At 45.4% G+C, this 25,665-nt stretch overlaps 1 protein-coding gene across 3 annotated transcripts in view; it reads right to left on the bottom strand.

Moving 5' to 3' along the window:
• CREB5 (cAMP responsive element binding protein 5) overlaps positions 1–25,665 on the bottom strand; it is an 881,413-nt gene extending 855,748 nt beyond the window's left edge. For all 3 annotated transcript variants that reach the window (XM_029589189.1, XM_029589190.1, XM_029589192.1), the window contains exon 1: positions 25,615–25,665. The gene's annotated coding sequence lies outside the window, so the exon portion shown is untranslated. The remainder of the gene's footprint in view (positions 1–25,614) is intronic.

The raw sequence follows: 25,665 nt of genomic DNA, 5'->3' as shown, positions 1-25,665 counted from the left end.
AATTTTGTTGATGGGGTTTTTTTTTTTTTGTATTTTTTAGATCTACACGGAGCCTCTGAGCTTTTCAACACAGGACATGATTTTTGTTTGCCAAGTCTCAGTTTTGGGTGAATCAAACCTGAGCTCTTTTACCCATTCATACTCTTCTCTGGTAGTATTTCCTCAGCACTTCACTGGCCATTGTCACAATCCTGATGAACCCGGTAACATTTGTTCTTTCTAAGTAAACACAAAGCTAAGAGCTGCTTGCATCTCTGTGATCCCTTTAATAGCAACTGCCAGACATAAAATACAGAGAAGGAGGGTCAGTCTTACAACAATTCAGGATTGACAAAAGTGGAACGTTGCTATTACAAAAATGTTTGCTTTTCAGCCCCGGCGTAAAAAAAGAAGGAAAAACACATATATTATTTGTTTTCTTTCTTCGGATAGCACGCAATAAATCCTTAGAAGGGTAGAGCTTAGGGAGCACGGAGCAAAGATAATGCACACCAGCGACTGAAGGGGCCAAAGCGATGCCATGACTGTAAGCAGATCAACAAGCACCCCCCCCCCCCCCACTGCCCTGGGTTCCCAGCATCCTTAATCCTGACCAGCACTTAAACACTTCAACCACGTTACAAAGAGAAGAAAAACCTCACAACCTCTTAATAGTAAAGAGCTTTTAAACAAGCACAGATGAGGATATATGGATGTGCAGTCTTGTCATTCCTGATCCATTTGCTTGCAAGATTTATTTCTTCAGTTTTGAACTGACTGACCCGTCCCCTGCTTCTGAGCCGGCAGAAAACTCTCCTACCCTTTTAACCTGATTCAGGAGCTCGTGGTGAGAGCAAGTCTCTGTATTTATAACCTCACCGTCTCTCCCCTTTCTAGAAACCAGGCCAGTGGTTAGCACAAAGTTGCTTCAAGCTGTAGTTTAAGGGTTGGACACAAGGCTGGCTGTCATTTAGTATATGCATGAAGGAAGGACAGGGATATCTTTTTCTTTTTCTTTTTTTTTTTGTAGTCTTCCCACAACATAGGCGTTTTCTGTCTAGTCTGGTGCAGATAATGAAATGTTTACCAGCTCTCTCCCTTCACTCCCCCAATGCTGGAAACTGGGATTTCCCCAGAGTAGTTCTAATATCAGGTTGGCAACAAGGATCCTCTACAGCTCCTATGCCCCATCTCGCCCACAGGCACAGCACAGACAGACAGACAGGCTTCCAGTGAAGCAGGGTCTGATTCTGCCAGCTGACAAACGATTCTGAACACTGAAGCCCCTCTTGCCGCCAGTCCGTGCAGGTCACCAAGTCATGCCCTCTGCACCTTTCCAGCATTCGGAAGGCCTTGTCTTTCTTCCATTCAAAGCTGCTAAATTGTTCACCCCCCTGTGCTTACCAGCTATTTCCAAACTTGCATTTTTTTTTCTTTTCTCTACAGCCTGTTGCTAAACTCTCTTTCCTCTTCATATAGTCCTGCCTATAATCATCCCAAGCCCCCTTCATCTCCCATGTCCTTCCCCATACTCTCCCCTCTCCAGAAAGAACTGCATTGGCTGACAACTCCCTCCATCCACTGCTCTCCTGTGGTTCCTCCTCTCTTCTTAAATGTCTGCCTGCCCCCTCCTCCTCTTTCTCCTGGTCTTCTGTCCTCTTGCTGCTTCCCCTACTTTGTCTTCTCGGCCCCTGCTGCTAAAATGCTGCCAGAATGCCCTCTTCTTGTCATTTCTACTCCCTCATTCCAGAGTGGGGCCATTTCTCAATAGCAAGGGCATGCAAAGAGTAAACTTTTAATTTTCCCAAATATTATGCAGCATTCACATGTCCATGAAACAAATATTCGCCACTCTGAAGGTAGAAAACGACAAAATTTCCTGGTTCCGCAGCAGGAAGGGATGTATGTGAATGTAGTCAAAACCATCAGCTTTTTCCATTTTTTGGTTTGTTTCTCAAAAATGTTCCCATCAAATTCTATTTCAAAAACTTTGTGGAAGTACACGTTTTTGTGGATTGCTCCACTGCAAGGCATATCCACTGGAGAGCACCAAACAGGTCAGGTTCTCAAGAGTAGGGATGTGAATCGTTTTTTAACAATTTAAATTATCGTCCGATAATTTTAAAATCGTCATTAATCGGTAAGGGACTCGATACAATAGGAATTCCCTCGATTTATCGTGAAAAATCGTCAAATCGAGTATGGGAATTATTTGGGGGGAGGGCGGGAAAACCGGCACACCAAAACAACCCCTAAACCCACCCCGACCCTTTAAAACCAATCCTTTACCCTCCCCCACCCTCCCGAACCTCCCCAAAATGTTAAATTACCTGGTGGTCCAGTGGGGGGGGGGGGGATCCCGGCGCGATCTCCCACTCTTGGGCTATCAGCACCATTTTGGCTACCACTGATAAAAATGGCGCCGATGGCCTGATAAAAAAAAACCCACCCCGACCCTTTACAAATTACCCCTTTGCTTCTCCCACCCTCCCGACCCCCCCAAAAACCTTTTACATGTACCTGGTGGTCTAGCGGGGGGTCCGGGAGCCATCCCTTCAATCATACCCTCGGTGCCGGTGCTGGACTGGTTTGAAAATGGCGCCGATCGCCTTTGCCCTCACTATGTCACAGGGAGCACTCCCGGACCCCCCGCTAGACCACCAGGTACATGTAAAAGGTTTTTGGGGGGGTCGGGAGGATGGGAGAAGCAAAGGGGTAATTTGTAAAGGATCGGGGTGGGTTTTTTTTTATCGGGCCATCGGCGCCATTTTTATCAGTGGTAACCAAAATGGCGCCGATGGCCCGAGAGCGGGAGAGTGCGCCAGGACACCCCCCCCCCCCCCACTGGACCACCAGGTAATTTAACATTTGGGGGGGGGGGTTCAGGAGGGTGGGAGAGCAAAGGGGTCATTTGTAAAGGGTCGGGGTGGGGGTTTTTTTATCTGCTCAGGCCTCACTAAAAAATTAACGCTGTGAATTGGAATCGGAACCAATTCCAATTCACATCTCTAACGATCCAATTTTTTTCTCCCTCCATCCGAACCTGATCGTTAAAACGATCGGGCACACGATTCACATCTCTACTCAAGAGTACAGAGAATGCATGTTGAATAGAAATATCTGTATGATGCTGATTATCTGAAAACCAGGGAGCTGTTCTCAAAGGCAAGAGCTGGCCTCTTCCTTTGGCCATGCTTGTGCACGCTGATTTTGTTGTCATGGGCCACTCTTTTATGATTCTTGTCTAATGTGATCGTGGTATTCTTTGCAATCTCTCTACACCTTAGTCAAAAACAGCAGCACATCATTACAACAACAAAAAAAAGAGAGAGAACTACAAATCTTAATGCAAATGGTTTTGTAAGCAGGAAATATTTTAAAACAAGGAGATGTAGGTTTTGAAAATCCAATGTCATTTTTTTATTGTTGGTAACAAGACTTTATTTGTGGAAACAACCTGTAATAGTGGGACATGTCACCTGGAAAACAGAACACTTGCAAGATATTAAGAGAACTGCAATGACAAAGGAATCTAAGGACTGAATTGTCTATACAAATAACATATACAAAGTATTTGACCTTGTTTAGTCAACATAAAAATAGAAAAAGAATATATTCATCTCTGCAAAATACAAAAAAACCTCTTAATGACATCATGTATGGAAACCCTCAGATGCATTTCCTTTTAAGGACGGTGATTTACCAAAGCCGGGTGCTCTAGAAGCACTCACATTCAGGCCGATACAGTACAGTGCACTCCAGTGGAGTGCACAGTTAACCCGCGATTGGACGCGCGTTTTGGACGCGCTAGCTTTACCCCTTATTCAATAGCACATCCAAAACGCGTGTCCAACCCCCCCCCCCCCCCCCCCCGAACCTAATAGCGCCCGCAACATGCAAATGAATGTTGATGGCCCTATTAGGTATTCCCACGTGATTCAGAAAGCAAAATGTGCAGCCAAACCGCACATTTTGCTTTCAGAAATTAGCGCCTACCCAAAGGTAGGCGCTACTTTCTGCCGGCACCGGGAAAGTGCACAGAAAAGCAATAAAAATTGCTTTTCTGTGCACCCTCTGACTTAATATCATGGTGATATTAAGTCGGAGGTCCCGAAAGTTAAAAAAAGTAAAAAAAAAAAAAAATTGAAATCGGCCCACGGCTCGAAAACCGGACGCTCAATTTTGCCGGCGTCCGGTTTCCGAACCCGTGGCTGTCAGCGGGCTCGAGAACCGTCGTCAGCAAAATTGAGCGTCGGCTGTCAAACCCGCTGACAGCCACCGCTCCTGTCCGAAGAGGCGCTAGGGACACGCTAGTGTCCCTAGCGCCTCTTTTTACCGCCGGCCCTAATTTAAATAAATTAACTTATTGTATTGTGCGCACAGGAGAGTGCAGATATTGCATGTACTGATAGTGATATAGACTGATACGCAGTAATATAGCTACATCAGGATCCTGCAACAAAACATCTGCATAGGTCTTGTGCTTTCACAGAAAATTATTATTTACCTTATTCCTAAGAAAACAATGAATAATGCAAAAGAAACAATGGGGTAGACTCTTTTAAGTGTGCATTTTTGCTGAACAAGAAAATCTGGTGTGAAGGATCACACATTAAAGTTCTCTGATTATGAACATCTGGAAAACGTTTCTGACAGTTAGAAATAGTGCATTTGAAGAGCCAAGAAGAGGAAATAAAATAGAAAGCTCAGGATCTGTTGTTTGCAAAATTGATGTCAGAGAAGTGACTAACATAAGTGACTACATTTCATGAAAAACAAACAAACTGAACATTTGTGCACATTCCTACATGTTGCTGGTAACCTTCTCCCAGGATAATCCACCCCTTACTGAACAAGGCCTAGAGAAGCTAGAGAAAAAGCCTCCTCTGAAACTGAAGCTCTCCATACCACTCTTAATGCAGAAGGAGTCACCATGGCTATCAATAACTTCTCATGCACCCATACTCTGATGGCTCTGATCATTAGAAGAAGCAAGCAGGGTCTCCTGTGTTACAGTCAAAGCATGGGCCAAGCTTTATCACCTCTGCAACACATACACACATACATATTCATAGCCATTTCTAAATTCCTTTTTCAAGCTGACATTGGTCAAGCCATTGAAAACATTTTTAGAACTGTCCTGCAAGTTTTGGTCTGGGGTCAGTTAGACTATTGCAGTTCTTTTATGTGGGCTTGCCTAAGAAATGATCATATATATGGCAGGTGGTGCAAAATGCCGCTGCCCGTACTTTGACGGGGTTGCAATGGGGGGGGGGGGTCACATTCAGCTCACATTCAGGTCGATACAGTAACGTGCAGTTAAAGATTGCCCGTCTGTAACGTGCTGGGAGCGCACAATACAGACGAGTAAGGCGATTCAGCGATACAGTCTCCAGTTTCACGCGTCCCTAGCGCTTCCTAAAACAGACGCATAACCCTTTCCGCACCCAGCATGTAAATGAACGAAAAAGCTGAATAATGAAGGAATTAGCTATTCCCCTCCGATACTGTAACGGGCGCTGATACTATCTCCTCAGTAACCCACTGTTTTGCCGCGGCCTTAACGTGTTAGTTTACCGCCTCCCCCTAGTAGGAGTTAGTGTAGTGTAGTGTAGTGTAAAAAACATTGCTTACCCGCCCTGGTCCCGTCCGGTCTCCGGTGTAGCCCCAGTCCGGTCTCCTGCAGCCCGTCCGGTCCCCTCCTCCCGAAGCAAAAAAAAAACAAAAAACGAAAAAGTAGCAAGGCTCGGGCCTGCTACGGCAGACCCTTCTCCTTTCCTCCCGATTTCGCACGGCCATTCATCCAGGCAGAGGGAACCGGTGGCGAAAACGGCCCACGGTTCCCTCTGCCTGGATGAATGCACGGCCACCGGCAGTGAAGGAATGGCCGTGCGATTTCAGCGCTGAAGGCAGTCACATGCCGTGACGTCACGTCACGGCATGTGACTGCCTTCAGCGCTGAAATCGCACGGCCATTCATCCAGGCAGAGGGAACCGGTGGCGAAAACGGCCCACGGTTCCCTCTGCCTGGATGAATGCACGGCCACCGGCAGTGAAGGAATGGCCGTGCGATTTCAGCGCTGAAGGCAGTCACATGCCGTGACGTCACGGCATGTGACTGCCTTCAGCGCTGAAATCGCACGGCCATTCATCCAGGCAGAGGGAACCGGTGGCGAAAACGGCCCACGGTTCCCTCTGCCTGGATGAATGCACGGCCACCGGCAGTGAAGGAATGGCCGTGCGATTTCAGCGCTGAAGGCAGTCACATGCCATGACGTCACGGCATGTGACTGCCTTCAGCGCTGAAATCGCACGGCCATTCATCCAGGCAGAGGGAACCGGTGGCGAAAACAGCCCACGGTTCCCTCTGCCTGGATGAATGCACGGCCACCGGCAGTGAAGGAATGGCCGTACGATTTCAGCGCTGAAGGCAGTCACATGCCGTGACGTCATGCCACGGCATGTGACTGCCTTCAGCGCTGAAATAGCACGGCCATTCATCCAGGCAGAGGGAACCGGTGGCGAAAACGGCCCACGGTTCCCTCTGCCTGGATGAATGCACGACCACCCGGCTCCCTCCGCCTGAATTAATGCGCGCCTGTGAGACCCGGCCGGGTCGCACAGGCGCGCATTCACTGCCGGTGGGGGTTGCCGGAGGCGGCTTTCGCCGCCGGCTCCCTCCGCCTGAATTAATGCGCGCCTGTGCGACCCGGCCTCGTTTGAACATGCGCCCACCCGCCCCCCGGATCCCGCTGCCGCGCCCGCCCAATTGAACGCGCCTACCCGCCCGCGGCCTCGATCGAACACCCGGCTCCCGCCGCCGCCGCCCGCCGGCTGCCTGGACCCACGCCGCTGCCTGGATGACCGCATGAAAGTGACAGGTATTTAAAAAAAATTTTTTTTATAACACTCAGGTTTTTACATATTTTTGGTTTTTTGTTTTTTTTTTACACTTCCTGGTGCCTGTCATTTCAAATGTCATTTGAAATGACATTTGAAATGACAGGTACCAGCGCACCCAGGTTACTGTATAGGCGCTGTATTAAGCGCCTATACAGTAAAATGGGTTGCGCGGGCCTAACCCTTCCCTAACACTTTAAAGCCGCGGCATGCATTTGCATGCAATTAGAAGAGAGTATCGGGGACTAAGTGAAGAGAACTGTGCGTGCGGGGAGGAAGGGTGCGCCTGACACTGCCGCACTGTTTCTACCGCGGCCTTACTGTCTCGACCTGATTGAAAGAACTGCATTGGTTGCCAGTGCAGTTAAGATCAAAATTTAAGCTCCTTATCCTAGTACACAAGCTTATGCTCTCTGCTAGTAGACATATTTTACAAAAAAAACTGGAATGGTATAAACCAAATCGCAATTTGCAGTCAATAAATAAAGCACTGTTAAAGATTCCATTGAATAATGTGACTCATTTACAGAGAATAAGGGCAAGAGCTTTTTCGTATGTGACCATTGTGTTGTGGAACTCTCTCCCTGACCAACTGAGGTTCCTATGACCTGGATTGGCCACTGTTGGAAACAGGATGCTGGGCTTGATGGACCCTTGGTCTGACCCAGTATGGCATTTTCTTATGTTCTTATGAAGGACTTTAGCTGATAGCTAAATCGATCCTGTTCTGTGAAGTTTTTGAGTGATGGTCAAAATTGTTAGTAATTTTTCTATGCATTTATGTATTTTTTTATAATGGTATTTTATTAATTTTTTATAGCTGTTTAATATTGATTGTAATCCGCACTGACACTCTGTGAATGAAGGGTACAGAATATAAGCCCTTCTATAAATAAAAATAAAATAAATAAAATACTCGAAGGACACCAGCAAAGAGGAGACTCTTAATATGGGCTTCTGTACTAAGGTCAAAGCAAAAGACCAAGCGCAGTCTCTCTGTAACTCAGTTACACTCCAACAGTCCCAATGAAATCAACAGTTCATCACAACCAAAGCACTGAACATTAATACAAATCCTGTTAGATTACTATGTCAAATATTATAAGAACATGGCTCTCAGGGGGCACCATTCACAGTCCCTGAGGGTTGCACATTGGGGAAGGTGTGCGAGAATCTATAAGAAACTCCCTCAAAACACCTTAGAGGACCAGCCACAGGTATCTGGCACGGTCTTCCTTAAGGACCAACACCACAAGAGGTTCTGGTCAGGGGCATTCCCTTTAGCTTGGATTAAATTGGCATGGCCCAGAGAGGTGAGGGAGACCCCGGGGAGCAGAGAGAGAGAGAGAGAGAGCTACTGTATGTAAGGACTAGTTATGTCTAAAGGACTGTGCTATACCTGAAGTAAGATCAGCTGTAATATTTATGTTGATTCCTGAAGTGAAGGTATGTTGTCATATTTGTTTTTGAGCTTGTTTCACTGTAAGTAAAGTGCACTTAAGGAACAGCCAAAATCTGCCTCCTGTTTCCTCTGGCTGTTATCAAGGCACTTAGCGCTCGAGCTATCACAGAAGTTAATGCTAAACATTACACTTCATAGGTAGGATTTTGGTGGCAAGAACAAAGGTGTGGTTTGTAACCCCCCTACTGAAGACTTGATGTAATGAGTAAACTAGAAAGAGGAAGGTGGGGCCTAACCTGGGATCAGTGGCCTTGAATGAAGGATCATGGCGCCTCAGCTTAAAAAAAAAAATCCTCCTGCCTCTTCATTAATAGCAGTGAGCTGAGCTGGGGCAGGTTCTGACTGGGCTGGAATCTCAGGTGTGGAGGAAGGTGAGCAAGGCCCAATAAAAATATATTTTTGCTTATGTGCAAATTATACTCTTATGTTTATGAGTTGTAAATTATAATTATGCAAGAAACATCAGTTCACTATAATTATGTGTGCATGTGGTAGTGGAAAGGGGGAAGGGTTCTGTTAGTTTGTTTGCTTGTTTTGGATTCCTTTTGCTTTTAGTTTGAGATTGTTGTGACTCTGATAAAGAATCCCTAATTCCTGACAAGCATTTGAAAGGCCTAGTTTAAAGCAGTCTTGTTCGCAGGAGAATGGGGTCACTTATTTAGGTCATTTGTTTCACACAGAGGGGCAGATCTTCACATTCCAAGAGGTTAGGGAAACCTATGGGTTGGGGCCGGTTCAAACTTTCCCTTACTTGCAATTGTCGCACTACCTACGGTCCATTCCGGAGACACGTACGGACCCCGCTACTTTCCAATCCATGAAACGGCTGTTTCGCTTGGAGGGCCGAAAGACCCCATCCTTGTCCCAATATTACACACAGTTGCGCATGGTAGGGGAGGGAGCCATGTTTGTACTGTTGGCAACCCGTTGGACCAATGATGGTGATTTTGCCCTTACCCAGACTATTCTTCAGGTGTGTTTTCGCCGTGTAGCCAGGATCTCGGTTAACCAATATTATAGGGACATGCAATATAAATTTTTGTGTCGGGCGTACATAGCTCCCCAGATGGCTTATCATTTTAAACTGGTCTCTGGGGCGGGGTGCCCTCGGTGTGGTCATGCTTTGGGCACCTTGTCGCATGTTTTCTGGACCTGCCCCCCGATTAAACGGTTTTGGGGGCGTATTGCAGCTTATCTGGCTGACCTATTAAATGTAGTTATCCCCATTACCCCCTTGTGGCTCTTATTTGGCTGTATATCGCCCATTCGCATTCGAGATCTTGGCTCACGCTTGTTTGTGGCGAAGGCTTGTCTTGTAGGTAAGAAAATCATCCTCTCCAAATGGCGGTCGACGGAGGACCCATCTTACTGGGCATGGCGGAACGGCCTTCACTCCCTGATGACCATGGAGAATATGATGGCCCGTTGCTCCCCCACTGCTAGACGACGTTTTCTTTCGGTGTGGCAGCTGTACATCCAGACCCTTCCGCATCGCACTCGAAGTTTGCTTCTCAATGCTTGACTGATCGGCCCGGGCCCTCCTTGATGCCTTGTGAGCATTGTGGACTGCATTGCCCTGCAGATGATTGGACCCTTTGTGGATGTTGTTCCCGGGGAATTTGGGGGGTGGGGGGTTTGTTACTGCTAGTTCTTGCTTGTAAAGTCTGCCTGGGGTGGGTGCAGAACCAACTCACCTCTGGCTTGTTGTTTGTTTTTGTTTTTGTTGACTGAAAATAATAAAAACCGTTACACCTTAAAGCAGTCTTGTTCAACTACCAAGCAATTCCTCAGAGGTATAAGCTAGTCTGTTTCTTGGCTCCATTTCTCCCTCTGTTGTTTTTTTTTTTCCTATTCTCCTGTACATTATTTATATTGGTCCAGCTCATCTCTGTTCCATATTTCTCCATTTTTGGAAGCTAGGGGTATGCGATTTTAAATTAACAGACATCAAAACAGAAAGCTAATCTTCTCCCCCCTTGCTTATTATTATTATTTTTTTTAATAATGCTATTTGATAGGGATATGAATCGGGCTTCGGACGATTGAAAATATCGTCGATATTTTCAAAATCGTCAGAAATCGGGGGCTCCCCCAAAACGATAGGAAAACCCCACAATATTGTTCGTGGGGGTTCTCTTATCATTTTGGGGGAGGGCGGGAAAAATGGCACACAAACATAACCCCTAAACCCACCCCAACCCTTTAAAACTAATCCCTTAGCTTCCCCCACCCTCCCCCCAAAACATTTTACAGGTACCTGGTGGTCCAGTGGGGGTCCTGGGAGCGATCTCCCGCTCCCGGGCCGTCGGCTGCCACTAATCAAAATGGCGCCGATGGCCCTTTGCCCTTACCATGTGACAGGGTATCCGTGCCATTGGCCGGCACCTGTCACATGGAAGGAGCAATGGATGGCCTGTGCCATTTTTAAAGATGGTACCGGCCATCCAGTGCCATCGGCGCCATTTTTATTAGTGGCAGCCGACAGCCCGAGAGCGGGAGATCGCTCCCGGGACCCCCACTGGACCACCAGGTACCTGTAAAATGTTTTTTGGGGGGTCGGGAGGGTGGGGGAAGCTAAGGGATTAGTTTTAAAGGGTCGGGGTGGGTTTTTTGTTTATCTGCTCGGGCGCAGCCGATAAACAAAACCGCGATCGGGCCGGACGAAAAAAAAACCACGATGTGAATCGGAACCGGAATCCAAACCGATTCTGGTTCCGATTCACATCTCTACTATTGACTTCCCCCTTCTGTCTCCTACCCTGCCCTGCTCACCCCCTTCCCCTCACCCACCACGACTTGCTTGTCCCGGAGCTCTTCTTGTGTGCGATGCGGAGTAAATCTATACACTGGGTGGCATAAGCCTGGCACAGGTGGAAGATGACCAACGCGTCCAGGACCTGGAAACAGGCAAAAGCAAAACTACAGCTCGAGACCGAGCAAGGACGTGCGCAGTCTACTCAGTCCTGTGCAGATAAGTAGGCGGGGACTCCCAGGAGCCCCCTTTTAAATTATTTTATGATCGCAAACGAAATAGATCTGGCAAGAGCCCATTTATTTAGGGAAAAAAAATGGTGGCACATTACAGGCTGGCACAAGACACAAAGGGTGATTCAGTGCTCCTAGGAGAATTCCGTGCAAAATTAAAATTTAAAAATGTGCACAAAAAAATGCTAAAATTCTGCAGAATTTATTTTTCAGATAACACAATCTAATCACTGACCTTAAGTAATAATTTATGATGCGATATAGAAAAAGATTATTACTCAAAGTTGCAGATTTTTACTGCAGAAGTCTTCCATCATAATTGGCCCTTCCGGATTACTCTTCCCCTGATGACTTGAACTCCTTGCCCATTCTTGATCTCTCCTCCCCCTCAGGCCAAGCTCCCAGTTCACTCACTACCAACCCCTCCTCCCAGGGTTGATCCCTCTCCCTTCCCTACCCCCCCCCCCCCCCCCCCCGTCTTTCTCTCTCTGCTCCACCAGGCTCACCCCTATCCTTTCTCTCACCCCTTGCCCTCACAAAGTTTGAACCCTTCCCCTGCTCGCTCTCTCTCTCTGTTCTCCTCCCAGTTCTCTCCTCTCTTTCCAGCAAGACCCCCCCCTAGCTTTCTATCTGCCCCTTGGCTTTAGCAAGACCCCGGCTCGTTCCTTCCTTCCCCCAATATCGCCGTCTACCTCGCTCACTCTTCCACTGGACTCCGCATGGCTCCCTCCTTCGTTTGGATCTTGCAGGCCAAGGCTGATGCTGCAGGCTCATCTCTTCCAGCCTATGCGGGCCAACGCTAGCTTTCCGACATCTCTTCTGCTCCATGTAGGCCAGCTCACCGCTGCTCCTTTCTCCGTTCCCGCTGATGCCAACACTACTCCTCCTTCTCTTCCAGCCCACACAGACCTTCACTGCTGCTGTTGCTGCTGCTTCCTGGCTCCCGTGCTTAATTCTGCCGGGAAAATTCAGAATTCTGTGCAGGAGGGGGAACTCCAAGCAACACAGAATTCCCCCAGTAGCATAAGTTGCTTTAACAAGATTATTAAATCTAGCTGCACCCCTAGTATTGGCCCCCTTAAGAGATAATCATCAGTATTTTGGCAGACAACTCAATCCTTTCTACCAGGCACTGCCCAGCACAAACAAAACTAAATGGTCAAAAAGCACTAAGCTTCTGCAGAAGCCCCTAATAAAGCTTTATTGAGTCTGACCTTTTCTCACCCTCTTTAAAGCACCGGGCAACAAGTAATAGATCTTGTCAGATTTTGCTCCATATGCTAACCCCTGAAGATATTAGACAGAGGTGTCCACAGAAACACACAAAAAAAAAAAAATAGGGTGCTGACAGGCAAAAAGAGGAGATTATGATTAGGGAAGTGTGACTAAGACAGAGGTTTGGTTCCCTGGCCCTGTTCACTTCAAAAAGCTAAAGCTAAGGACCACCAAACTATGCGCTGCAAACCACAGAGAAAGAACGCAATAGGGAAATGGAAGGGGTGCAGGGGGTAGGACTCGGCTCTAGAAACCTCTGGTTGGATAACGGTCAGCTCTACCCAGTTTCATAACATCAGGTAATTGTCATTTGTTATTCCTCTATAATACAAGCGCCTGATAATGCTGAATTACTAGTCAGATCTCACAGTTAAGACAATCATAATTCCCCACAGGCAAGAGTAACTGATCCAAAAAGAAAAGAAAAAAGAAATAACAGAAATAGAAGACTGTTTGTCATCCTTGTTTGCAAATGTTTGCATCATTTTATAAATGTTACTGGGCATAGGAAGATGGGATAGGGGTCTGTCCTTGGATTCTACAGCTAGATATGTTTTGCTCTTTAAAAAGAAAAAGTAATTTATTACTAAAACTAAACTACGGAGAGCAGCCCTTCTGACTGCCATTGTGGATTATGCATGGCCAGGTCGTAGTGCTGCTAATTGCCTGTACGTGGTAGACATGAATGCTCAACTGCAAATATGAATCCTTAAAACTACTCTCCGTGTGCAGTAAGTAAAATGAAAATATGAAAGTGCTGAACATCTTGAGTGCTTGTCGTTAGGCCCTTGCTAAAGATGGACAACAATGGAGTGATCCCCCTCTAGTGGGGAAGAATAGCAACTACAGCTGAAAGCAGCTTCTGCTGAATCAGCAGCAGGTATTTCTTGTGGCTCAACGGTAAAGCCGCTGCCTCTAAATTGCTGGTTTTAGTCTAGACACGCTTCTTCACATCATCTGAGGTGGGGGGGAGGAAGAATCTGATATTGCCCTATAACAATTAATAAAAATTGACAATAGCAGACTGCAGCTACCCACTTATGGCCATGCTCTGAGAACCTGGTGAACAGCCACACAAATCCTGGTTGTTATGTGTTGCTCTTGGCCTCCCTCTAGTTATTTAAATAACCCAGAAATGTATGCATATGTTTCTGAGCAAGAGTCAATGAAGAAGTCAATGTCCCTGCTTTCACGCATCAGCAGCCCTTACTACAGTCAGTCATTCACAAAGTGCCAGAGTTTGCATTTCTGACAGTGTGGTAATCCTCCCTCTGCTGGCAAGCTTAATTATGCTGTGGGGTCCTGGACTTGGCTATACACCAGGTTTACAATCAGTCATCAAGGGCTGTAGAATAATCAAATACTTCTACTTTTTTTTTTTTATTGCTGCTCTGACTCAGTTTCCACTGTGCTGCTGGCTTGGGAGCCCAGTAACTCTGACGGACCATGCAAAACCACCCCATAATGCTTTGCAGCAATTTTACAAATACTAAAGAGAGTGAGAGGGAGTAGGGAATCAATGAAGGCTCTGACTTATCTTCTCAGATGTCAGCAATGCTCACCTGGTAGGTGACCGGGCGTTCAGGTTTGGAAATACACTAAATCTTATAGGACTCATTTTCAAAAGGGTAAACCGCCTTTTAGGAAACTGACCAGGGGCCTGTGCAGGGGAAAGAATACTTGTGAAATACAATTTTGCACAAAGCTTTTCCCCACGCTCACAGCTGGTGTTCCAGGGGGTGGACTCAGGGCAGGGAAAGCATTTATATAACTTTCAAGTTTCAAAAGTATGCTTGGGAGCAGGCGTAACTTCCTATGTAGGCAAATACTGGCACAATCCAGGAATTTTCTGTTGCGCTTGGAGGTGGACCCTTGTCCAGGAGCAGTGGAGAACGGCTCCCTGGTAGGGACCAGGAAGCACCTGCCCTCAGGGGGCGGAGCACAGGAGGAGACAGAGGCTAGGAAGAACTTCATCACCGGAAGCCCGCGGTCCCCCCGGGTGGAGCCCATAAGGATCCGGGCCTCTTGGACTTAGGTGGGCCTCACAGGGTCTCCCGGAGAGGTAGTAGAGAGGCGTGCCCATGAGCAGCAAGGAAGTGCGGTCGGTCACTAGGCTTGTAGGCCTGGAGTATCAAGGAAGGCCAGTACAGTCTAGGCGATGACAAGGCAAGGGACAAAGCCTGAATCAAGAGACGTGGTCAATGGCAGCCGGGGTCAGGTTCCGAGGATCAGTCCGAGAAGTGTCAGCCAAAGCAGGGGTCAGATACCAGAAGTCAGTTCGAGAGTAGTCATCAAAGCAGGAGTCAGGTTCCAGAGGTCAGACGAGGTCACAAGGCAGGCAGAGGTCAAGATCCAGGCAGCGAGCAGAATGGTCAATGGAGCAGGTAGAGGTCAGTACCAGAGAGTCAGTCCGAATGTACTACCTGGGGAAACAGGACAGACAGACACTGGAACAGAAGGACGCTGGAACAGGAGGACGCTGGACAAGGCTGGAACAGTAGGACGCTGGAAAAGTAGGACACTGGAACAAGACTGGAACAAGGCTGGAACAAGACTGGAACAAGGCTGTGAATGCGGAGGCAATCTAGTACACTTACAGTGCCGACCCGATTGCCAAGGCAAGGAAGTGCAGGCAGGAACTTCCTTATGTACTACGTTTAATCAGGGCGCGCCACAGAGCTAGGACCCACCCCTGGCCCTACAAGAGGCCAGGCGGTCCGCACTCACGTAGGGGTGTGGCCAAAGCCACTGAGGACGCCGAACTCCGGCATGAAGCCTGGTGCACAGTAGAAAGCCCGGCGACCGCCGCTGCGGGACACCGAGGCCTGGAGGAGCTCGTGGCTGCCACTGGGAAGGCCGAACTGTGACCTGCAGAGGAGCTAGCGAGGTAAGCAGGCCCGTGTGCGGGCCGAGCGCGGACGGGTTGCGCAACATTTTCAAGGCGGACTGCTCTGCAAAACCTCTAGCCAAAGTCTGCAGGTATTTTGCACCGGCGGACGTTAGCCCTACACGAGCTGTTGAAAGTTGCCCTTCTCCATGACCACCGGCAGTCAAGGTACTTGCACTTCAGCGCACTCCTTGAAAACATTGTTTGAGCAACCACAGCAGTACGTAGGTAGGGTTTTAAGTTGAAAACTGCGTGTCTCACAATAAGCTGCGTGTTCATATTGTTGAAACAAGAACAACTACAAGGCAGAAGTAAATCAGGGGGACACAGAACCAGGCCAGGCCTGCAGGCTCACAGTAAAAATGCCCCGAAGGCCATTTGGTGAGCTAAGAAAAAGGAATTTGCATTCTCCGTCCAGTTCCCAGTGGTCACTAAAAACCACCCCTTGGAGGGATACTAATTGGCTGCCGTGGGGGCAGTCTGCGAAGAGGCAAAAAACTGCACTGGCATGGCGACTGCCTCACCCTCTCACCCTCAGGGGTATTTCCACCACAGTGGGGTAGATGTACATTAGCAGAGTAGTACGGGAAGCTTTCAAAAGCCTATCAAATACGTGCCCTAAATGTGGGGTTACAAGAACACTGGCCTGGGAGGGTTATGTTCTCAACTTTAAAATTCATGAGTTGATTAAATCTTAATGAATTCTTCCGTTCATTTGCAGATAAGAAACTCCTTCACCTACTGAAAAAAAAAAAAAGTGATATTTCTGTTCCTAAAGAAGGAAAACTGAACTGGATGACACGACTTCCTCTAAGATGAGTGTGTATGTGTGTGCATGCACAGAGGTAATGAATCCTGCCTGCACAGCAAAACAACATGCACAAATAATCCCAATATTATTTGCATTCTATTGGCTCGTAATGTACCAATTTGAACTTGGTTCATAAAAAGCAACACAAAAAGAAGTCTTTTACGCGCACAGTCTTTCAAAAATTTGAGGGAGCATTGCTGGATGGTAACATTCTCGCTTTTGGCAGCAAAAAATAAGAGCAAACACTGTTGAAAAGAAAAGCATTTATAATTAGATCATATGCAATGATATATTTGTACCAAGATTATCCTGTGCTTCTTGGTTTTTCACATTTTGCCAAGGTCATTTTGATCACAGTTCTTGGCATTTTTAAGTTGTGTATCATGATATTCTGCATTGCTCTTTATAAAACTGCAGTGGTACAAAACAATCCAAAAACACAGAAAAGGAGTGACAACTGTAGAATTATGATCATAAGAACATAAGAAATTGCCATGCTGGGTCAGACCAAGGGTCCATCAAGCCCAGCATCCTGTTTCCAACAGAGGCCAAAACCAGGCCACAAGAACCTGGCAATTACCCATTTGGCATTCAAGTGAATTCAGCATTTCCTGTTTAAAAAAAAATAAACAAAAACAACCACCAAAAATACTGTCCTGGGCTCATCACAGCTCCGTGTTGTTGCAGAGGTGGGCAAACTACAGCCTGCAAGCCAAATCTAGCCCATCACCATCTTTCTTCCAGCCCACCTAGCTCTCCTAAAATGTAGATTATGTGCGGCCTGTGCGACTAATCTCATGTAGGCAGGAAGGTAATAGGCTGCTTCGGCGGCACTATTCAATGGTGTGCTAGTGAGAAGAAGGCCAGGACCGAGACACGAGTTACACACTGATGGGGGGTACCACCCCCACCAGCAAGAAGAAGGTTGGGAATGCGGCACAACGAGTGACGTGCTGGTGGGGGTCCAGCAAGCAAGATCCTGCATAACAGTGGGCCCAAAATTGACCGAGCTGGCAGGAAGAAGAAGGTGATATGAAGCTTGCAGGATGAGTGAGTCATCACATGGTGGGTTGGGAAGAGGAGGGGTATGAGTAAGGCAAGGAAATGGAATGAGCAGATTAGTTACTAAGAGGGGAGGGGAGGGAGAGGGTGTGTGACAGAGGGAAGGGAGGAGATTGAGTGGGAGAGGGAGAGTGAATAAAAGGGAAGAGGGTGTGTGGGAAGGAGAAAGAGTGACTGAAAGGGAGGAGGCAAGTGAGAGGGAGTGAGTGGGAAGGAGGGGTGAGTGACACAAAGAAGGGAGTGAGCGAGAAGGAGGGGTGAATGACATAAAGGGGAGTAACAAGGAGGGGTTGAGGGAGTGAGGGAGAAGGAAGGGTGAGTGAGAGGGAAGGGAATGAGTGGGAAGGAGGGTCACTGACACAAAGAGAAGAGGGTGAGTGTGAGTGAGGGGATGAGTAACAGAGGGAAGGCGGAGGTGAATGACTCAGGAGGTGAGTGGAGGGGAGGGGGTGAGTGACTAAAAGGTGAATGAGAGGAAAGGGGGACGAGGAGGGAGGAAGTGGACAAGGAGCCTTAGAAGAGAGGATAGAAGGCTGTGTGTGTGTGTGTGTGAGAGAGAGAGGAGAAATTTTGTGTGTTCCCTCAATTTCCCCTCAACTAATCTGCTAAAATCTCATAGTGACTGGAAATCAAAAGTTCATAGGTATTGGGGGGGGGGGGGATTTTATCCTTATTAGTTTAATTATTGGGTGTTTGATATGTCTGTTTTGAAATATTTAACTGATTTTTGGAAAGTTTATTGTGGTTTTTTTAATCCTTAGTCATCTTCATTATTATACTGTATGTTCAATTAATCATCTGTTTTAAAATATTTGTATTAATATGGTTTACTTACTATAATGATTGATTTTATCTTTCTTGATTTTGTTTTATGAGAAATGGTGATATTTCTGTTTTTTATATATTTGTACTGTATATGAGTCTGGCTTTTAGTGGTTTCCAGTTCATTTTTTTGCCTGCACCTTACTATTTATACTTTATGGCCTTTTTATTCTTATTTTGAGAGGCTCTGTCTATGTTCTGCATTTAAGACCTTGGTGAGGTAGTCTGCTAGCCGGGAAAACACTTTGTACCTCTTTCTGATGCTGGTAGAGGCTGGAGATCCACGACTGAAGGGGCTACTTGGTGCTAAAATGATTGTGCTTAAGCCTGCTGGATACTGAAATGCCTGCAGCAGGTGTTGGGGGTTTGATAATGTCAAGAAGCTCCAAGAGCCCTCCTGCCTGGTCCTCATTATGATCGCTAACATGTAATGTGGCCCTGGCACAAAATAGTTTTACCCACCCCTGGTCTAGTGGTCCCAGTTCCCATGGCTGGAAAAGTAGAGGATTAAATGTTGATCTCTTTTCTAAAAAAAACTTCCTCAGAATTTATAAAATTAATATTTTGTCCACATTTTCATGTTTCTGGAACGGAACATCAAATTGGACCTTCAGTGTTAAAAATATCATAACTTCATCAAATACTCCTCAGTGGAGATCTGGATCAAGTTAGGTACGGTCCAAGGGTTCTCAGCCCTGTCAAAGCTGACTTGCATATTCCTATAAAGTGGAGTAATCCATTTCACATGGGCCTTAGGATATCGCAAGTCCATGCAAGCTTTCCATTTATCAGTCTGTGTCACACATTTGCATTTCATTGCTCACCTTTCCAAATCCCCCCCGCATCCAGGCTGCCTCCAGCAGCACAAGGCTTTAACTACTCTGTCAGTAGTAAATAAATGTATTTCAACCAGTGCCAGGATCGCTGAATGTACTCCAAGTGCAAAATAAACGTAAGTGAGAAGAACAGGCAGCATCAAAATGGATGGGAAGTGACGTTAAAAGAGGAATATAAACAAAAGAAGACAAGAAAGGAGGAAATAAAGACAACAATGTTCAAAGCAAATTGTACGAGTGATAGAGCAGATCAGATGCAAGGGTGAGAGCCAAAAGTAACGTTAGGGTAATTTAGTTATTCAAAGCTAACCGTTTACATTTTGCAATTCCTTTTCTCGTCCACAAAGCAAGATTCCTTCCTAGCAAAAAACTCTGCAAGGCCTGCTCTTCAAACTATAAGTGTACTTTGTGTCTATATTACGGCCTTTCCTGTGAAAAGCTACATCCCTGGCCCAGCTTGGCTGCAATTTTCACATGACGAGTGATGTGCTGGAGGCGGCTCCTTGTTGAAATGTTTTATGGTAACAAAGTGTGTCTCGCAGCTGGTGGAACCCCCATGACGAGGCACTGGTAAGCAGCCAGAGTCCTCTGAAAGCAAATGGGTGGCGCAACACTTGAGGAGCCCCTACAAAAACTTAAAAAAAGCGCTAGCTAAGTAAATCAAGAAGCAAGCAAGTCACCTATAAGTGTTTGGTTAATATTTGGGTTTGATATCATAACTGATTTCTTGTCAAAAATAAAAAAATGAAAACGAAAGAAAAATCTCAGGAGGAGGAGAACAAAAGTGAAACATTTCCATAAGATGAGAGAACGGTATTCAGTTTGAAATGTTTGACTCTGTAAGACCAGCCACCCTCGGCAAAGCCTCCGTCCTTCTGGGAAGGAGAAGAGTTTGGTTTGGTCCTTTCCAGCCGCTGGAACAGACAGACAGACACCTCCCAGGTTTCAGGACTCCGCAAAGCTCAATCAACAGCCACAGCTCCGAAAACTGAACCCCCCTACCACCCCCCCCTCCAAAAAAATGCTGAACACTTTCTTCTTCGTTTTCTTTTTATAATTACAGGGCAATAAAATAAGTCTTTAGTGAAAGCATTAGACGTGATGTCATTTGAAAAGTACCAGTGTTGCAGATTCAGCCTATGCCACAAAATACGTCAAGTGTTGAATGCACTATGAAATATAAAAAATGTCTTGAGTACTGCCCTGTCTTACCCCAGTTGTCTTCTTCATTTCTATTTTTTTCTTAGTAGTCTACTTGAAACAGTTTTTCTGCATCCTTTGCATTGAGATTAAATATATAACTTCTTTAATCTGAATTCAGGGGGAAAAAAAAAACTAACCACGGGCAGGTTTTTGTTTTTCTGCCAAACATTTCCAAATATTTCCATAATACCACCAGCATGTAAACTGGGTAAGTTAATAAACTAACTGATGTCATTAGCCCATTTCTCTCAGAATATAAACATATAAAAATTAAAAGATATGAAAGCCTAAGAGAGGAGGAAGAACTTGCAGACTTGAGGGGTAGGCTTCAGTTCTAATTTAGTCTGCTTAACCTTAATAGTATTATTAAATATAAAAGCAACATAAATGTAATTATTATTAAATAGTATTATTAAATTTAAAAGCAACATAAATATAAGTATTGTCCTGAAATGGAAAAACCTGAATGTAAAGGTTCCAAAGGTGGACGTCCAGTGGTCAGATGACCAAATGTAACCACAGAACCTTATTTGGCCAAGAGTTTTCATTAGTGGGTGGCCAGAAAACCACAGAGGGATTTCTGTTAATCTAGTGGAGGGCATCAGGGTGAGCTACTGTCTTATTAACATTAGCTGTCCAGATCTTTATATTGTTATTACCCAGACAGCCTTACTGCACTGAATGTGAATTTTCTGGAGTGTCTGCGAGTGACTGACAACTGATACAATAGTTAAAGATATGCTACAGGGCACACAACATAAAGCACAGTGTTACTGAAAAACAAACCCCAGCAATTATTCATTGGGATACCCTAGACTGGTCATCAGGCTAGACATCTGATCAGCCCAGGTAATATCACTTACTGGCTGGGACTGAATCAGCAAGTCTTGAATCCAAAGTAATGTTCTTTTAGTGCAATAAACTCTAAACTCCGCTTGGCATTCTTGCCCAAGCCTTCCAAAGCACAAGAAAAGCAGGCCTGGTCAAAATGAAAGATAATATGTTCAAACAGTAAACACAAAAGCAATGAATAAAACTGTAAAATAAGGCTCCAGGCCTCTACTACACTTTGTGTCTGTGTCTGAAGAAGGCGTATGTATGGGTGATGGCCCTGTAAAGAGTTCATTCTAATACACTAAAATGAAAAAAAAAACAAAACACACACTGAACATATAATCTGTTTGAGATCAATTCAAATTTGTGCTGGAAACAAGAGCGAAAAGTAAATGTTAATTTGATCTGAAATAAAAAGTTTCAAATCCAGAAAGGGATGACTAGGAGCCAGCAGCAGGACTGCTAAAATAATGGGGAGGGGGGAGTCAAGGCTGTCAGCTTGTGGAGAAGGATGGGTAACAAAGTGAGAGAAAGGATGCAAGAACTTGTTACTTTGTGCAAAAAGGTGTATTGGGAGGAGAGGGACATTGTCATAAGTAATGGCTAATGGAGTTCAGCATTCAAGGGCAGACTCACTCTACTGCTCTTGGTCAAGCAATCCAGAGTCTGTGCACCAAGAGAAAGTAAAATAATAATCTGATAACCGTCTTTTCCATTATATTCTGTAACAAACAGGGCAAAGCAGTCTGAGAGACAAGAAAAACAGAATTTTTAAACAAATACAGTCTTCTGAGCATATTATCTGTCCATGCAAAATTCTCATGAAACTCGAACTACTCCTGTTAAGCAATGTAACTAGAAAGAACTGTTTAAAAAATAATCTTCATTATTTTGCCCTAATGTACTTGGTTTTCTTTCTAGTGTAGTCAAGTGCAAACATGTCACCCGAGCTTCCAAAAAGGACCACGAGTCCCAAAAATGAAGACTGCTGAGAGATGCTGCAGATTTAGAAGGGAATGGCACAGGATAAGAACTAAAGGTCTGCCTTTATTGACCAACAGTAATAATAATAATAATAATAACAATAGTAATAAATCCTTAGCTAGTTAACAAGAGAAAAAAACACATCTTCCCATTGTCCATAAAATAAAACCAGGACTGAACTGCTTGTTTCAGCTAGTAAAGTAACTTTTCTGCAGTTTCGCTGGTAGCAGGCGGAGAGAGAGAGAAAAAAAAACTCCTTTATAAATTGCAATCATTTTCTGTTTCCCACCATTAGAATCACTGGTTAATTATGATGATTATTATTATTGCTTTCTTCCAGCACAAAGCAGGTTCTCTCGCTTTATAGCCACCAACTGAAAATAACTAACTAGACTGCACCTCACCTAACATGGAAAAGCTGGAAAAAAAAAAATCATGCAGGACTATCTATATCTAGCCTCCAACAGGGTCAATTTGTTACATGTGCTGAAGGACATTTAGCAAGTAGTTACTTGTTTGGCTGAGAATCCCATGCAGTGTACTTTACAACACCATTCTGCCAGCTAGTTAACTGCCTGCTAGAGGTGGATTGGATACCTTTAGATTCTGGGCTTTAAAAACTGTGAATAGTCAGTTCCCTTAGTTTTAAATATGTATTTAAACGCACAAAAAATAAAATATGGCGACTGAGATAATCCACTCCCAGTTGATATGGGAAAGTTTAGGCTATAATGGGCAAGGAGACTGTCTACATCTAATTTTGATTTTCAAGATAAAAGCAACTTTTAAATTAAGGAGGGAGCCTTAATTCTTCTTATTCTTCTAGAGAGGCAGAAGGATTTCCTTGGAAAGGTGTCCCTGTCTGCGTGCCTATTATCTTTGCTTTTCCAGTTCCACTAACGAGCATTTATCTAAAGAGCCTGTTAATCCTCTGATGTGTGCTTCTGGTCAGAGGTAACTATGAATAAAACCACTAATTACTTATCTCTAATCATTTTCCATTAATCACACTTTTCCCTGGTGCTCTACGACCTTTGCAACTCTGCAGAAACTTAAGGAGTCGTGAATAAGGTGTCAGATAAAAAAAAAAAAAACATTCCATAACTGATTCGCCGAATACAATATTACTTTTTCTAAAACTTAACTCATTGTTTAAAGTTGATTAGTGTTTTGTAACAAAGTACTGCATCTGCCCATCGCAGCAATTCATACAATTTGTATCTAGAGGGTACATTCTGATGGTGCTCACCAATTAACCATGATTAAAAAAAAAATAATAATAAATAAAATAAATAAAACCCTTTAAAAAAAAAAAAAGAAATAAACTTTTATTTTTCTGCTTTGCCTGCAAGTATATTTGCCCTGGCTGTGAGCCTGAAAAGAACCGATCCACATTTAAACCTACAGCAGCAGAAAAAAAAAAAGGGGGATAGAAGACCTGGCCTCGCCAGCTAGTGCAAGCATTTTGTATTTAAACAATATAATTTTCAGGAAAGTCAAGCACAATATGGCTCTTAATCTAGCTGCATTATCAATTTTGTTCAGACTTCATTGAAATCATAAAGGCCGCCCTGTGTCTGTTATGTTCACGAACGAAAGGAGAGGAAAAAAAAAAAAGCCATTACAAACCGTATTCGTTAAACTAGTAAGTGGTTGGGTTTTGGTCTGCCAAGTCTTAACTTTCATCAGCCAGCGTGCTACGCGCATGCAACTCTCTGAAACTGTGGGGGAAGTTTTCTGACTTTCTCGCAAAGGGTTAAAGCTCACCATTCCTGGTCATTACCAGTACTTTCCATCAAGTCCTTCTTTAGGTTGTAAAGCAGAACTGGAGACACCCCCCCCCCCCCCCCATCCTACCCTTACATGAATGGGTGCAAGAGGAAAGCCAAAGCCAGATCTTGCACTCAAGGCTTTGCCATGATTTGGGACAGCATAAAGAGCAGTCAGCCTCCCCTGCTCTAGGGAGCACTGCCACTGCGAAAATATGCCTTGCACCATTTTACCCCGATCCGTTCACTACATTCATTTAGGGAAGTCTGGCTACTGCCCCCCCCCTCCCCCCTCCCTCCCCCGCTGCTCTGATAAGTTTCTTTAGTTCCCAGGGATGATGAAGAAATGTAAAAGGCCCTCTATCAGGAGGGGGCTAGCAGATAGCTGCTTCGAAGATCTGTGTTTTGCCAGTGGGCTTGTAAAAAAAAAAAAAAAAAAGGCAGACTGCTGTGTCAGCGCTTCTAACCCCTGCGAACCTTTCAGTATCAGCCACCGTTAATCAAGCACACTTACCGGGCTGCAGAATGACGTAATGTCCCCAGTATACAGCCTTATTCCCCCAGACGTCTCGGGCAAAATAACCCACACGCGAGCCACGCACGGACCCACGCCAAAGTCACGCACCCACAGAGCCTACCCAGCAGGACACTGTGCAATCACTCTCCTTGGACCCCTTGTACCGAGCGCTTCCTCCTATTCTGTGACTATAGGAAGAAGGCTTAGTAGATCTGACCCCAAAGTGCTGGGGCTGCCGAGGAAAGGATGAGCGTCAAATACTGTTACTTAAAAGAATAACCAGAAACACAATAATCTGTGCAAACATAAATAAATAAATACATACATAAAATCAAGTTTCAGAAAATACTTGGAATGTCAACACGGATTATTCTAAGTCTCTGGAAAACTTAGATGAAGTTTGAAGACTAAAGCCCTGCCACAGCCGCCTCCTCTCCACTAAAATATCTGTAAACTGGACGTGTAACTTCACTTCGCCCTCCCGGAGCTGTCAGATGAGAGAGGCATCAGATGCCGATAATAATAGGAGGAAAAAGCGTTCCAGTGCTTTGTAAAGACTTTTTTTTCCCATTGGGCTCCCCCAAGACTAAATATTTTGATTATTACCTGAATTAGTACCCTCTAGTTTTAAATAAATCTGCTCAATCTGGCGAGGCCGCTGGAGATGGCAGCGCAGCTAGCGATGATTTAGACAATTTACAGCCACGGACAGAGCAATGATTATGTCCGGCTCAGTTGCAGCTAAGAGAGGAGCACCACACAGCAAAGTTTTACAACTTCAAAGTTCTGTCTGGGCGAACGCAAAAACAAACAAAAAAAAGTTGCGGTTTTTTTTTTTCTTTCTCCTCTTTTCTTCACTCCTGTTCGCCAATAGTCTTCGGCCCCGGGACACACACCCCCAGTCGCCTGCCCTGCCGGAGTTTCCCCTTGTCACTTGTAAAAACGCATCCCCCTAACCCCTCCGATCCTCATCGCTATCTCAGTGCCCGGCACATCGCATCCAGTCCACCATCCAGTGAAAGACACGGCCACCCCCGCTAAAGATCCTTCAGAGCGCAGCCCACAGGCTACAATCTCGTCCCGGTACCGGACTGCTTAATGCATTCCTCCCCCCGCCCCCTTTGCAGAAATGCATATGTAGCCCCTTTTCAGCTTTCTCCTTCATTTCTCCCGCAACGAATCGCCTACACAATAAAAAGTACTCATCTCGGTCCGGCGGCAAAAGAACGCAGCGTTAAATGCAATCAAAAGTCATTTCTTAGCTGGACCAGTATTTTTAGGAACTTACCAAACAAGTGTGGAGCAGGAACAGCAGTCTGCGTGAAGGAACCACGTTGGA

The sequence above is a fragment of the Rhinatrema bivittatum genome, chromosome 2 (genome assembly GCF_901001135.1).
Source record: "Rhinatrema bivittatum chromosome 2, aRhiBiv1.1, whole genome shotgun sequence".
NCBI lineage: Eukaryota > Metazoa > Chordata > Amphibia > Gymnophiona > Rhinatrematidae > Rhinatrema > Rhinatrema bivittatum.
The sequence above is the reverse complement of the archived record's forward strand: the minus strand, read 5'-3'. Positions and strand labels throughout refer to the sequence as shown.